Source organism: Solanum verrucosum, unplaced genomic scaffold, assembly GCF_900185275.1.
Source record: "Solanum verrucosum unplaced genomic scaffold, falcon-dt-bn FXZP01000212.1, whole genome shotgun sequence".
In the NCBI taxonomy this organism is placed as follows: domain Eukaryota; kingdom Viridiplantae; phylum Streptophyta; class Magnoliopsida; order Solanales; family Solanaceae; genus Solanum; species Solanum verrucosum.
In genome coordinates, this window is record NW_026020038.1 from 581,401 (window position 1) to 597,538 (window position 16,138).

General features: G+C 39.1%; 1 pseudogene; it reads right to left on the reverse strand.

The window, feature by feature from the left end:
• Positions 1 to 5,026: 5,026 nt before the first annotated feature.
• The window catches only part of LOC125821645 (uncharacterized), a 45,338-nt pseudogene continuing 34,226 nt past the window's right edge, over positions 5,027 to 16,138 (reverse strand).

Here is a 16,138-nt window from a genome sequence, read left to right on the forward strand (position 1 = left end):
CGCTCGAAATTTATAGCTTAGTCGAATACCTTCTCTCTGGGTCACAGAGATGATACAGAGTCTTCTGTCTCGAAAGTCTTTTTGCAAGCAAAAAATTAACTCCCTCTCTGTGTCGCACCTGTTGTACTCATAAGTTTCTATATTGTTATTGAGATCCTTGATTTCAGTTGTTCGTGTCCATAATTCCGCATTGACGCTATGAATTGAGTATTCTTGAGTTGAGTAGTATCGGTGAGTTCTTGAGTTCTGAGTATTGAGTTTCCTGTATTGTCATTTAGATCCTTGAGTTGATTCGTTCATGTCTATATTTCAACATGAACTATATTTTGAGTTATAAATTTTGAGAATCTTTTAAAGCCAATATTTGTGTTTTGAATTGGGTTTTGGGGAAAGTTTAAAAAGACATTTTGAGTAAAGTTTAAGGGAACTAAGTATTCCCAAATGTATCATTTTTACATTAAGAAAAGAGAAACTTTGATTTCTGAAAAGAGTTTATGAGTTCAAAGATATTTCAGAGCAATTACCTCTTTTAAGAGGATAGTTTGAGCAATTATCTCAAACTAGAGAAAGAGTATGTTTTCATACATTTGAGCAGGAGTATATATTATTGGGAGTAGTATTGAGCACCAATATGAGGATGAGTTCAAACAACTCACATTTAACATTAACTATGTAGCCAACATGGGTTAATGATCATTCTTTTTAGATGAATCCTTAGTGCCTTCGGGCAGGTGTTTCTATACCCCGACAAGGTATAGGACAGTTCTGGCAGCGTAGGCAAGACGCTGAATCATCACGTCGCTCATAGTGATGGTTGTCGATTAAAGAATTTCCCAAATAAGAGTAAAAGAGTATGTATTGTATTTTTATACATTTTGAGTTGATCACTACTGTTTTGAGTTTATTGTATTTTTATATACATCCTCGAGTTAGTATCTGTTTATTATGCAGCTTTAAACATGTTATCTTTTGTTATTGCTTTCATATTAGAGTTGAGTTGAGGTGAGTATTGTCTTCCCATGTTATCAGTTCAGTTAGCTATGTTTCAGTTTCCCCTTAAATACTCGTACATTCAATGTACTGTCGTCATTTGACCTGCATCTTATAATGATGCAGATACATGATTCTAGGATCATCAACATGTGCTTCATTGAGATCATTTGACATGCTAGTAAGCTTTGGCGAGCCTTCTTCTATTCCAGATGACTTCACTTTTACCTTACAGTTAGTAGTTTTGAGATGTCATGGGCCTTGTCCCGATATCCTTATATAATAGTAGAGGCTTTATATATAGATAGAGTTGAAGGGTCTTTTGAGTATTTACTTTCTTTGAAAAGTTTTACAAACTATAAGTATTTCTATTGAGTATTGTTCATACTTTATAAGTTGAGTATTTGAGTTTAACAGATTTTATTCATTCTTAAGCCTACTATTGCTTGGGTTAGTTTTCCACTTGTAGTCAGCTAAGATGAGGATTCGCTTGGGGACCAACAATGGTTCTCAAGTGGTGGCCACGTCCAGGGTGTAGGCTCGGGTCGTGATAGAAAGTAGGGATATATCCAGAGGGTGATTTATGACTTCAATAGATAGTTTGAATAAGTCTCAATGAAATAAGGAGAGATTCATAAGCTTAAGTTGCAAACTAGTAAAATTGAAGTTTAAGAGATCATCACAATAAAAAATATGCCCAGATACCTCAGCTTGGTGTTTGAGCATCCCAACAAGTTCGTAGGGAATTTTGCATATCTATTTTTTATCTCGATAGGCTTGTGCAGTTAATCGGTTAATGGTAGGCACCTAATTTTTGTGAACTTTGAGGTTGCAAGCTTGGGTGTTGCAATCGCGAAGAGGTGATGGTGTTGGTTTGCTTCAGGATCGCAAGGGTTGTTGTGCGATTGTGTAGTGAAGAATGTTGGGCAGAGCATTTTTATCATGAGGGGTGAGGTCCGCGATTAGGAAGGGAAAGGAACGAGGGATTTGTGGGGTCTGCGATGATGTAAAAAATCAACAATCTCTCTACCTTCGTAAGGTAGGGGTAAGACTGTCTACACAACATACACACCATTCTAGACACACTCCACTTGTTGAATTAATTACACTTAGTTCATTATCGTTGTTGTTATTTGTCACGACCCAAGCCTAGGGCCTAGACGTGACATGGCGAATGAGGAACCCGAAGGAACCCCAAACAAGCCTCTCAAACTTGTCATCACACTTCATCGGTCGCGGAAGTACATTCAACATTAATTAACAGGAAATAGGGACTAAGGCAAACCATTTCAAAATGACATCATAGAATAAGAGTCAAGCTCGTTTACAAAATACTTGTCCAACTCACACCTCTACATACATAGATAGGACGGGGGCCATGACATATTACCGGCTCCCCTCATAGTTAAAATACAATTGCAAGCTAAAGTCTCAAAACATAGGAGTAAGAAACATAACATAGCCCTCGAATTATTGAGGACTCACCAACAAACTCGGATAAGCGTCGTACTAGCCACGTGAATGGAGAGAAGGATCAAGAGTAGCTCCGGTCCCTACATGGTGACATCATGTAGGCAAAATATGCGTTAGTACTTGGAATGTACTAAGTATGCGGGGTGCAACACAACAATAAACAAGGACACAATCGAAATACAAGAAATAGTTTCATAGGCATTATGAATAACAATATGAGGATGCATGATCAAAGTGAAGTCAAAACATGTTTAAGTAAATCTATACTAATAGTAGATATCATATGTGTATGCATGATCCAACCAATCTATAACCCCAACTTAGGATGGGGGATGCCGTTCACACCCGGACACCCTGGTGGCAAGGTATAAACCCCTCACATGGTTGATGTTGGTCACACCCCAAGCATCCTAGGTGGTGAGATATAAACCTCTCACATGGTTGATGTTGGTCACACCCCAAACATCCTAGGTGGTGAGATATAAACCTCTCACATGGTTGATGTTGGTCACACCCCAAACATCCTAGGTGGTGAGATATAAACCTCTCACATGGTTGTCCGGTTCTTTTCCCCCGGACCGGGCATGGTCATGCAACACTTTATATAGGAAATTCTCATTAGGCTCTAATGCAATCTCACGTATGGAATGAACATATACACAAGCTTAGTTTGTCATCAACACATCTTTGAAGTTCCATACATCTCATAACTCAAGCTTTAAAACATCAATTTATCAATTCTCCATAGTTGGACATTTTGTCAAACACCTTGAAGGCATGTAATGAAATCAAAGAGCATGGAAATTAGGGTAGTAATTATGCAACCAAAACAGTGAACAACCTACAACAACACCTTTACATTCATAACATGATCACATTATCTTCATTGGATTCTCATTCATATAATGTCATGATAACACTCCAATTTCTCATACTATGCCTTTAAGGCCATAAGCCTCACATACCAATACACCAACAATACACCATAAAATAAGCATGGGTAATGACATACTTCAACAATCTAAAGACCTTTAAACAAGTTTGATTCATATACATTCATTATCTAGCAACCACTTCATAAAGGCATAAACTAGGAATAGAGAGAAATCATGGGTTCATGGAGTATTTTCATCTTAAATCATCAATACAACAACAATATAACCATAAAGTGCCATTAGAAACCTTTTAAAACCATTTGATGGAAGAACCCATGAGATTGAGTGAAAACCTAGATTTTTCATATTTTGAAGTAACTTTGGATTTGGCTCCTTGTATGGAAAATTAGACAAGGATCAAGACCCCCATACCTTTGCTATGATCTCCCACGAAAATTGATGAAGAAAGCCTTGAATCCAAAGCCCTAGCTCCCACTTCTTCTTCTTCTTAAATGGAGGATTGTAGAGAGGGAAATGTTTTTTTTTGGGATGGGAATTGGATTATGGTATCTAGGAATTAATATAAGTCCTTTGAAAAAAAGGGTCCAACACTTAGAAAAAAAAACAGGCGGGTGAACAGTAGATGAATAGTAAAATCAGCTACTGGAATTTGGATTTTCTGCCGGACAGACTTTACGAAAATGGGCATAACTTCTTCGTCCGAACTCCGAATAAGGTGAAACGAAGTGAGTTAGATAGCTAACTCAAAGGGCTTTCCATGGATATATTATTGGCCACCAAATAATTTGTGTGCTAGGAGATATGACCCTCCAAAGTAGACCCTCGAAAAAGGCTTCACTTGGAAATTTTGGATTTTGATACGGTTGCTCTAAAATTTGGGTTAGACCCATTTCCCACTCAATTTGACCCCCTAAACAAGAATATGAAGTCGGATTTTCGAAAAACGAAACGGATTTTGAGATATATGGAAATTACAATTATAGGTGTTTCCGAAGCACATTTTCGGGCATTTTTTTGGGGTCGTTTCATTATTGTTACAAGAAAATTCCCAAGGTAAGAATCTATCTAAATAACAATCTTATTTTTAAATAACTAGGTAATGTTCCTGTGCTTCGCACGGTCATAAATAATTGCATTAAACTAAGAATAACCCTTTTCTAATATCTGAATATTAAAAATATTTAAGAGATAGGGTAATATTAAGAGTATTCTAACATGAACAAGAATACTCTACCTATTCATAGTAACTTTATCTCGTTCCATACCTTTCTCGTAGATTTATCATTCAAACCGTAGATTTGTAACATTATATAAAGACATAAAATGATACAATTTATCCAAACATTTTATTCATTAAAACAATACAATACCATAAAATACAATACATTATGAAGCAATACATAACAACCATCCCAATAGACATTGTAATATAGCAAAAAATAGAACAATCAAGATCCTGGTTCCAGAAAACCCAAATCTTACTAATAGAACAAAACTTGAAGTCATTTCTTTCAAGAAATTCATCAACACTTAGGGCACAAATAGCTTTAACCAACAAAACTAAATTATTGTCTAAAAACATGGAAAACCAATGTTGGGATATTCAAATTCTACCACTATCATCTCTGCGGCCTATCCCTCCTTCGTTGTTGCCACCGTTTGTACCATTACCAGACCTCCCAAAATTTGTCGTCGTTGTCGTCGTCGCCAACTAGACCTCCCAAAATTTGTTGAACCTTGATTTGCCAACACCAATTAATGTTGTTCAGAAAATATTCTCACTTGTATTTTTCCTTTAGTGTGAATAATATTCGTATTTGGTCCTTTGTTCAAGGCTCTCTGTCACGCAACGAAATAGGGGGCATAACTGGCACTCGATACCCTACCAGAGTGAGTAACCCACTAAAACATACTAGCTAACCAAACTATGAGACAAAAAGTTTGGGCAATACAACCTCTAAAAAGTGAAGCCTAGAACCTGAAGGTCATGACCTGAATGAGAATAAACCATAAAAACAATCGTAGACAAGCCAAAAAAATAAAGATGTACTAGCTAGCCGACGAAGCCACAACTTAAGACATACCAACTTTCACACACACATATATACATGCCAAATCTATTGGCTGGAGATTGAAACATACAAAAGAAAACCCAGAATATTGTGTCCACAATAGCCTTTATGAGTGACATAAGCACTGTCGGGACAAGGCCCCAACTATACCCAAACTGTACAACAAAAGTAAACATCCTTTGATAGCCCCAGGATATTATCGAGCTAACCAACTCACAGCTGAACTTGAATCCTAGCGGGTGGGTTGATCAAAATCCCTGCATAAACCTGCTTGCACGAAACAAAAAGCAGTGTCCACATGCAATGGGACGTGAGCACGAATAAAAATGTACTAGTATGTAAAACGGGAAATAGAATCATAAATAGTTACTGTAAAAGGGTAGTAGAGATACCACCTGAAACTGAAACTCAAATAATCTCCATGGCTGACATTTGGCCTCCTACTATTTAAATATGCTTGGTATGCTCGTATAATTGTATGTCGTTAATAAACGCTCAAAGTACACCTCATCCAATACTAGGTGTAAGCGATCGTTAACTAGTATAAAACCCAATGAAAAGTTGGGGTCGAACCCACAGGGAGCGGTACAGTACGAAATTCAATTAGGAAGTAAAAGTTGTGATTCTAATCGGTTATAGAAGTAGACACTATCAAAATAAAACAAAGTAAGTTAAAGGTTTTGCAACGAATGTCAGATTGGGGGTTTAAAAGTATCAAGTATAAACTACGATAAGTACGAAAATAGGGGAGATAATCAAGTAGATAGAAGTTCTTGGAGATGTGATCGATTATAGGCTAATTTCACTATATGGGTAATTGGAGTTCATTAATAAATTGCTGAATCTCAGTTGGTAGGCTAGACTATAGATGCAATAGCTTTCTCTAGAACAACTACTACGATTCAAGCGAGTTCTCTTGAACCTCGACAAGCTTAACATTATAAACAACCCAAAACCTTAATTTATCTGCTCTCTCGAGCTAGATAGGTAGGAATGAGTTAAGATTCACTCTCTCAAGCTGAACCCACAACAACCCACACACTATAATCATCAATCGATAACCTTGGTTTTAGAACCTCTCTCTCTCGAGCAAGCCCAAAACTCTAAGCTAAAATTGTATTTGCAACTAAAATTCATAAATTAACATTCAGCCATCAATTAAACCCGCTTTAAAACAACATTTAGATTAGTAAACAACAATACACATAAGATAATTAGGCAAATAATCACATGATAACATCCCAAGAATTGGGGTGTTAGCTACACATCATAAAAGGGCAGAAATCAATACCAATTATGTTCTCCATAATCTGGGTATTGCAATCCAAGTCTTTACAAAATGCTTAATAATGCTCAAAATCAAAAGCACACTTTGAAATCTACTTAAAAACTCCTTCAACAATATTCTACAATGGAAAAATACTCAGAGAACTATTAAACTCGGAAGGAAATTAGAACTGTATTGACTGAACTCCATTTTTCTGCTTTTTGAAATTCAATTTATAGTTTCCCAAATTTTGGCTGTCAAGACCATTAGGCGAAATAAGTCGAGCATCGCCGACCAAGTCGGTGACCCGCCAATCGCTCTTTTCCATCGCCGGTTTTCCTTGGCTCTTTATCCTTAGGGTTCTGTGACTTTAGGCGATCCAATGTAGTGTTGCCGATCTGTTCGGCAATTCGACGAAGGTCCAAATCCATCGGCAAGTTGGCTTCTTCCCAGGGCAGACAGTCTGGAACTTTAGGCGAGCTGAAGTGCTAGTCGAAGAGTCACCGAGTGGCTTTGGTGATTCCCAACTTTTGCTATCTTCAGCCTTTTCCATCTTTTTCGCTCTTTTTTGCCCGGTGATGTCCTTGCCTTGATCATTTGCCTTCATTGCTGCAAATCAACACTTTAACATCAGTTTAGAGCATAAGTTAGGCATTTGAGAACAATAAACTATGAAAACCATGCCCTAAATGAGTCAACATCTAGGACTCATCAACACCCCCAACTTAAAATTTTGCTTGTCCTCAAGTAAAACTCAAGATCAACCAGTTCAATAAGGATGTCTACAAACAGTGCTACTCAAGAATCATCATACATGCACACAAGAGGTTCAAACTACACATGCAATGTTCAACTGTGCACTCTATGTTTCAAATTGTGACTAACCATCATCAAATGGACTCAAGCTCACAATGCTTGCTTCAAATGTAAGTTCAAGCTCAACAAAAGCATTCGAATTACCTCACAACAAAAATGATTCCATCTTCACACAAAGAGCATCACATTTTTCAGAATATAGGAATCACAAACAACTCTCACCTTCTGAAAAACAAACACATGTATGCTCATTTCCCATAAGCTTGCCCGTAGTTTCCAATCAACAAGATAATAAGCTCGTTCAATATCACAAAGGTCTTTCAAGGCTTGTAACGGGGTTGAGGGCAATGGTATGATCATTTAAACTTAGTGACTTCTACCTTGATGAAGCATGGCCTGCATTTTAATCTTTTACCTTACTTATAACACTTTTTGATTCTCAATATCTGCACCCTATTATTTCAATCAAACATTTTCTCATTGCTCACATTTTATTTCAACAATTCTTTTATTTTTTGATCTTTTTCTTCTTTTCATTTCTCTTTTTCTCTCTTTTTTTATATGGAGGGGTTCCATTTTTTTTTTCCACACAATTTTGAAAAAGAGGGGAATTTCTCAAACTTCTTGATTTGCCTCCTTTTTCCACCACACCTCCAACTTAGGCTTTTGGCCTAAGTTGGATATTCAAAACAACCAATGCTCTATGAATATTACAGGTGGGAAATAAAATGGTTCATATGTGCTCAATTTTCTTCCAAAGAAAAGGGCAGGCTCAAATGGTGCCAAGCCCGGTTCACACTCTCACAAGGTGGTCACAAAGAGGTATAGTGGAAAAATTGGCTCACTCTTCACAAATTGCCTAAGATCATCACTATCATTCGCTCACACTAGCTAATTGGACCAACAAGGCAAGTTCTAGGTATAACCAAACATGCATTTCAAGTCAACCTCACTACACATGGCATTCAACACATTCATCAAATAGGACTTAACCATTATCGCAAGTGTCTAACGATCATCACAAAGTCTCATTGAACAAATTGCATAGTCACAATGTGATGCTACGAGTTCACATATGACTTATGCAACTCAATTTGCCTCATCAGATTTGCACATACATGTCGTTCACACAAGAGCACTATTTAAGTCATCGGTATTGATCACAACCGACACTCGAAATTGCAAAAGAACAACCACTTTCACACACACAAGGGGTGGCAATTTTGAAAATTGGTTCAAAACCATTTGCAATTCAAAACAAGGGACTAATATGGATCAAAAACCCATATATATATATATATATATATATATATATATAAACAAGACAAGATCAATCATTCACAAAGCAAAAGAAAACAACAATATTCACAAAAATGACCCAAAAGAGGTAGGTATGGAAATACCTCACCCCGCCAACAAAAATAACAGTTGTCCTCAAATGCAAAAAACAATAACATAGTCTAAAAATAACAGAAAGGGAAGCAAAAAAGTCATCCTGCCAGGCTAAGCCTTGGTGAAGTCTGCATGTCGACAACTCCCTCTGTCTGGGCATCAGTGCCCGGCTCATCAGCATCCTTGGGTCCACTGGAGCCCACCATAGAAGAGTCCCTCAAAGAGAGCTGCACAAATGTCTCAATCATGACCCCTTCAAGGTCCTCCAAATCATCATAAACGACCTCATCTCTAACACCGACCTGCTCCTCATCAGTCTCTGCCTTATCAACCCTAGCATCATCTCCGATCGTAGTAGCCGGAGGAACCGCAGAACAACCTGGAATGTCAGTGCTTGGAATAAACGAATCATCACAGTCCCAAACAACATCGATAGATCCATGGACTTCAGCTGGTCCACATCCTTCCTCAACCAAAAATATTGGCCTTCAAGGCCGTCACAGCATCAGTAGCACCCTGTCTCTGTTCACACTCCTCTACTCTCACCGTCAGGGCATACAATGCTAACTTGTGGCCCTCAATCAGCTCTCTATGCTCCCTCATCTCGGCTCGGATCGGGGCCAAGGTAGCATCAATCGTCCGCTCTATCAGCCCAGACACAACAACCTCAACCCGGGAGGAACGCACATAGGCAGAATGAGCCAGATGGCCCATCTTGTAAAGCATGGACTGGATGATAAGGGGTCGAGAGGTAGTAGCAACAACAGAAGTAGTGGGAGGGGGTGCATTAGAAGAATTGGGAATATTAGAAGTAGAAAGACCAGAGTTATCTGTAGGGTCAGTAGTCTTAGGGGGCATGATTACCTCTGTCGGCAACATATCAACGTCAACTACCGGGGACGTATCCGCTGGTGCAACCCTCATCCTATCGTTGTGATCTCTCAAGTACTCGACTTCAATGCGTAGAATGTTAGAAGAAGAGGTGGGTGTCACCTCCACATATTTATTCTCATCCCTTAGAACATGGGCTCACTGACACAGCTCGATGATCAAGACATGAAAAGAGAGGAACGACTGACTCTGCTTGGCCCTCCTGGCCATATCTTGATCAATGAGTAGTCCTAAATTCAACCTCTGTCGATCCATAATAGACCCCAAATATGCAACTTTCGTATGGCAGAGGATAGATTTATTCTGAGAGGAATGATGGTGCTAATGAACCTGAATTAATGCACCCGCCTCTATCCACCTCGGAGTAACATCAGAAAAGAAGGGTGCCAGCCAACCCTTAAGATCATCTAGGGTCTTATTCATAATCAAATCGGGATAGTCATGCATGAAATACCATGTACACCCAAGTACAACATTTATATCTAGGTTGTTGTTCTTCGCCTTCCGACCTCGAACCATCACCTCATCTACCAGCTTGAACATGCTAGCCTTCTTCTTTCCTTTAGGGACCAACTCTTCATATACTGCATACAACTCCCGGACCCAAGTAGAAATGTATGGGCCTCAGGGTTTAGTAAATACCTCGAATCAGTGGAACCTCAGGGTGTTCCATACTTCATGATACCTATCTACCACACCATCGGTAGACAATCGTTTCTCTTCCGGAATCGTCCTCAAACCCTCGGCCTTTAGTCTGTTAATAGATCGGGGATGAGTACCCTGAACTGGTGGGGCGTGTACCACTGTCTGAGCTAGGGCTGCAGGTGGAGGATGAGGAGTAGGCATTGAACGCACCGGGATCCTAGATGGATCATTTAAATACTTGGAGCGTAGCTCCGCTCTCCTAGCCTATATGAGCTTATCATCTTCCAACTTGGAGATGAAGGCCAGAAAACTATCCTCTGACTGACCCTCATTACCGGAGATAGTGAGGTGTGTGGTGTAGATCCCCTCACTATCGAAGCTCGCCTCCGTAGGTGTCAACTCAATGGGAGCCTTGCCCTTGCCTTTACCTCCCTTTGGAGGGAGTTTGGTAGCCGCAGCCCGGGAAGCAACAACTTTCTCATCTATGACAATCCCCCGAGCCCACTTCCTGGGTGGTTGATTTCTACCAGCGACTTTGGGTCTAGCCATTTCTGCAACACAAAACAACACTCGCTAGATGCAGTTAAAAAAAGACAGAAAAATCACAGGGTAACAATTGCAGAAAGACTCACCGAAAGTTCCAGAAAAAAATTACTCAAAAATAAACGCAAATCGGCGATGTCTAGGGACATTCAATAGATCTCCGACATCATTCGGCAAACTAGAAGTAGCTTGCTGAAAGTTACAAAACATTTTAAGGGAATATGGGGACAAAAAGGTGATTTTAAGGGATTTTCGGTTAGTCACTGAGTGAACTTAGCGAGCTCAAGCATATCGTCGAAAGTTACAGAACTCAAAATCACAAAATTGAGAAATAAAAGACGATCAAGGGAAACAGGCGAGCTGCCGAACCACTCAGCGAGCTCGACCCAACTCACTGAATAGTCCAACCTGCCTATTTTTCACCCCGACCTTCAAAATCTAGCCCGCAACCCACACAATCAAAATTAAACTCTCATTTCATGCAATTCAACCAAGACCCATAAGACCCAAGCCCACGGGGTACTCAAACTTCCCCTGATTTGGCCCAAATTGGCCAATTGACGTCTTTTGCCCTTAAGAATGACATCAACCGCTCTATCATTGGAAAAAAATGGACAATTATCACAATTCAAGGTTACTCATACTTCACCCTGCTAGACCCACAACATTTTCAACGCAACCCACAAATTTAACAGGCTCAAACTCGGGATTTCATTATCTACGGCCAATAAACACACTTTAAAATTAACTACAGGGAAGTATAACACCACACACATAATAAATCAACAATTAAGCACAGAGATCAACCACAAAACAAACGTGCATTCGATTACCACCAATTGTAAAACGGGATTCGAAAAACCAACCTTGTATGCCGAATACTTGAAATGCTAGGCAAGCACAAAAATCCAAAAGTCCACTCTGAGCAAAATGATCACAAGTAAAAGTTAAAAAAATAGTACGATAATAAAAATATACGTTGTTATGAAAGTTTGGAAGTTGAAAAGTATGAAATGAAGGAGATTTTTGAATTTAAAACGGTTTGACCTTTTAAAACTCTTCAATTCATGCGCCGGTCGGCGAACAAGACCTACGTCGTTGACCCACTCGACGATGTGCTGAGTCTCCCTTTAGCTCACCGAATTTTACAAAACCCCCAGCAAGCTGGGTGGTTCAAACGATGGTCGAAGTCGAGCTCGCCGACCCACTCAGCGATGCGCTGAGTATCAATTTAGCTCATCGAGTTTTACAGAATCTCCAACGTGGTGGTTCAAATGCTGGTCCAAGTTGGGTTCGCTGACTGGACTTTTGGCTCGATTACTGCTCCTTTCCCACAATTTCAAATTTTCAACCTACATAATCAACTTATTCAAAAGCAATATTAAAAACATCAAAAATTTGGGTTGCCTCCCAAGAAGCGCCTTATTTAACGTCGTGGCATGATGAAGATACCCATTCAAGCTTCATTTTTGGGGTTGGCCATTGTGTCACTCGTCAACCCTTCTTTTGGTCTCAGATTTAAATGAGTCAAGATTTGACCAATTTGTGTCTCCAGTTGCTTAATGGACACGGAGTGAGAAGTCACTGTTTGGTTAAGAGTTGAGACGTCTTCTTTTATTTCTTTCAAAACTTTGTCCGACCCTTCCACTTAGGTGAGAATGCGTGAAAGCATATTTTTCGTATAGAAGCTCTTCGGGCCGACTCTTTGATATTTTGGCTTTTGACGCTCATGGGGAGGTAGATACCTATCCTTGTCCCCATTTCTTTCTTTCCAATTGTTTCCGCAATCACGCTAATCCCGCTCACGGTCTCTCCAACCGTCATCGCGATCTCTGTTCCAACCTTGATTCCTGTCGGGCCTTGCATAGCTCGGAGGAAAACCTCCACCTTGATTTGGAAGGAACCTCACTTCCTCATTGTATAAGGCATCAAAATGTGCATCATCGGGTTCACCCCGCTAATACCAACAACATTCACCGCTCTAGTACCGCTTCCCATTACATTCTTTGACAAGAGATCCAATTGGGTCATCATTTTAGCCATGTTTTGGTCGCTCTCTTGGTCGTTTTATCTGTTCTTTCGTCATCCTAAATGTCAAAGACGACACCTGATCATCTCTTATATACCAAGCCCAATTGATCTTGGTCATGACATCAAGTAAAGCTGATGCAATCTCAAAAGGCTCCTACTTGATACCGCATTGGACAAGTTGGTCAGCCATACCATTGTTAATCGAGACTAGACTCTGATAGAAGTGTTGTAGCCAGACATTATTAGGAAGTCCATGAGTTGGACATTGAAGCATCAGCTTCTGGAAACGCAGCCAAGTCTCATTAATTGGCTCACCATCCAAGCGTTTAAAACCTTGGATATTATCCCTTAATGACATCATCTTTGAGGGAGAAAAGAATCTGACGAAGAACGTTTCAGTAAGTTCATCCCAAGTAGTGATTGAGTCCCTTGGGAGATCGGCTAACCATTTGGTAGCCTCTCCCATCAGTGAGAATGGGAACAACCTGAGTCGAACCGACTCTTGGGATTTATTCTTGGACGAGAAAGGAGCACAAATTTCCATGAAATTCATGCACCAAATCACGAAATAACCCCTTAAATTGCAAGAGTTGAAGCATTGTACTTGTCACGTGGAACATCGCATTCCCTATGACCAGAGGTAGCCTGATAGCACCAACACCACCCATGTGTATATCATTCACATTGGCCTCGTTCACATAATTTAAGTTGTCAATATCATCATTTTTTCCCAACTGGCTGGCATTGCTACCGTTTACGCTCATTTTGTCACTTGTTCAAAGGCAACAAACAACAACAAACAGTAAATGGGTTCAACTATAACGCAATAAAATCACAAACCAACTTCAGTAAGAGAATTCAATAACACCACTTCCCGATAGCGACACTATTTTTTTTATAAATGTTCAAAGTACACCTTATCTAATACTAGGTGTAAGCGATCATTATCTAGTATAAAACCCAACGAAGAGTTGGGGTTGAACCCATATAGAGCGGTATAGTACGGAGTTCAATTAAGAAGTAAAAGTTGTGATTCTAATCGGTTATAGAAGTAGACATTGTCGAAATCAAACAAAGTAAGTTAAAGGTTTGACAACGAATGTTAGATTGGGGGTTTAAAAGTATCAAGTATCAACTACGATAAGCACGAAAACATAGGAGATAATCAAGTAGATAGAAGTTCTTGGGGTTGTGATCAATAGGCTAATTTCTCTATATGGGTAATTGAAGTTTATTAATAAATTTCTGAATCTCAGTGGGTAGGCTATACAATAGATGCAATAGCTTTCTCTCGAACAACTACTATGATTCAAGCGAGTTCTCTCGAACCTCGACAAACTTAACACTATAAACAACCCAAAACCTTAATTTATCTACTCTCTCGAGCTAGATAGGTAGGAATGAGTTAAGATTCACTCTCTTGAGCTGAATCCGCAACAACCCACACACTATAATCATCAAACGATAACCTTGGTTTTAGAACCTCTCTCTCGTGCAAGCCCAAAACACTAAGCTAAATTTGTATTTGCAACTATAATTCATAAGTTAACACTCAGCTATCAATTAAACCCACTTTAAAACAACATTTAGATTAGTAAACAACAATACCCATAAGCTTATTAGGCAAATAATCACATGATAACACCCAAGAATTGGGGTTTTATCTACACATCATAAAAGGACAGAAATCAATACCAATTATTTTCTCCATAATCTGGGTATTGCAATCCAAGTCTTTACAATGCTCAAAATAAAAAACCCACTTTGAAATCTACTTAAAAACTCCTTCAACAAGATTCTACAATGGAAAAACACTTAGAGAACTATTAAACTCGGAAGGAAATTAGAATTGGATTGACTGAACTCCCTTTTTATGCTTTTTGAAATTCAATTTATAGTTTCCCAAATTTTGGTTATCAGGATCATTAGGCGAAATAAGTCGAGCATCACCGACCTGCCGACACACCAATTGCTCCATTCCATCGCTGGTTTTCCTTGGCTTTTTATCCTCAGGGTTATATGACTTTAGGAGATCCAATGTAGTGTCACCGATCCATTCGGCGGTTTGCCGAAGGTCCAAATCCATCGCCAAGTTGGTTTCTCCCCAGGGCTGATAGTCTGGAACTTTGGGCGAGCTGACGTGTCACTCGCTGAGTCGCTGAGTGGCTTTGGCGATTCCTAACTTTTGCTATCTTCAGCCTTCTCCATATTTTTTCGCTCATTTTTTCTCGGTGATGTCCTTGCCTTGCTCCTTTGCCTTCATTGCTGCAAATCAACACTTTAACATCAGTTTAGAGCATAAGTTAGGCATTTGATGACAATAAACTATGAAAACCAAGCCCTAAATAAGTCAAAATCTAGGAATCATCAGTCGTGAATACATATATATAGATGCAAATGCATGACATACCCAACCAAATAATAGCAATGGTGGCGCTTCCCGATAGCTAACCGGCATCATATCCGCCAACCTATGGACATCGGTGTCTCATACGTATAAATATAGGCAATAGGCCCCATACTCCCGATTATAGCTCGGGGGTAGAATGCATAGCAGGTCATGTCATGGATTTATAACACCTATATGTTACCGTTTTCATGTTGCCAATCTTGGACCGTTTGTAGTCTTGTTCTCATAACCCCATAATCACTTTCGTATGACATGTAACCATCTCATGGAACCTCATATGTTCTTCCAAATAAGCTTGAAAAATTAACTCGAATTTTAGAAAGATAACCTAACCTTGCAAATATTCATAACAAGTTTAAGGTGATTTACTTAGTTCCTATACTTAGTTCCTAGAGAATTGATAAAAGAAGTATGTCAAAAATCAAGTGGTCTAATAGTTTAAACATTTAAGTTATATTTGAGAGTTTTGAATATCGTGAGTTACTTTAAAGATTTTTCATAATAAATTTTGTGGGGAAAGAGGGCTGGTTACAAATAATAAGGGTCTCCCATGATATTTTAAGTCACATCACCCAAAGAAGAATAAGAATTCATACATGCGGACATATAATCAAGGAAACCGATAAAATGACATGTAGATGTCGAATACTTTTTTTATCCGAACGAGTAGAATATCAAAATAATAGATTCATGAAATTAATTCAGCTGAGAT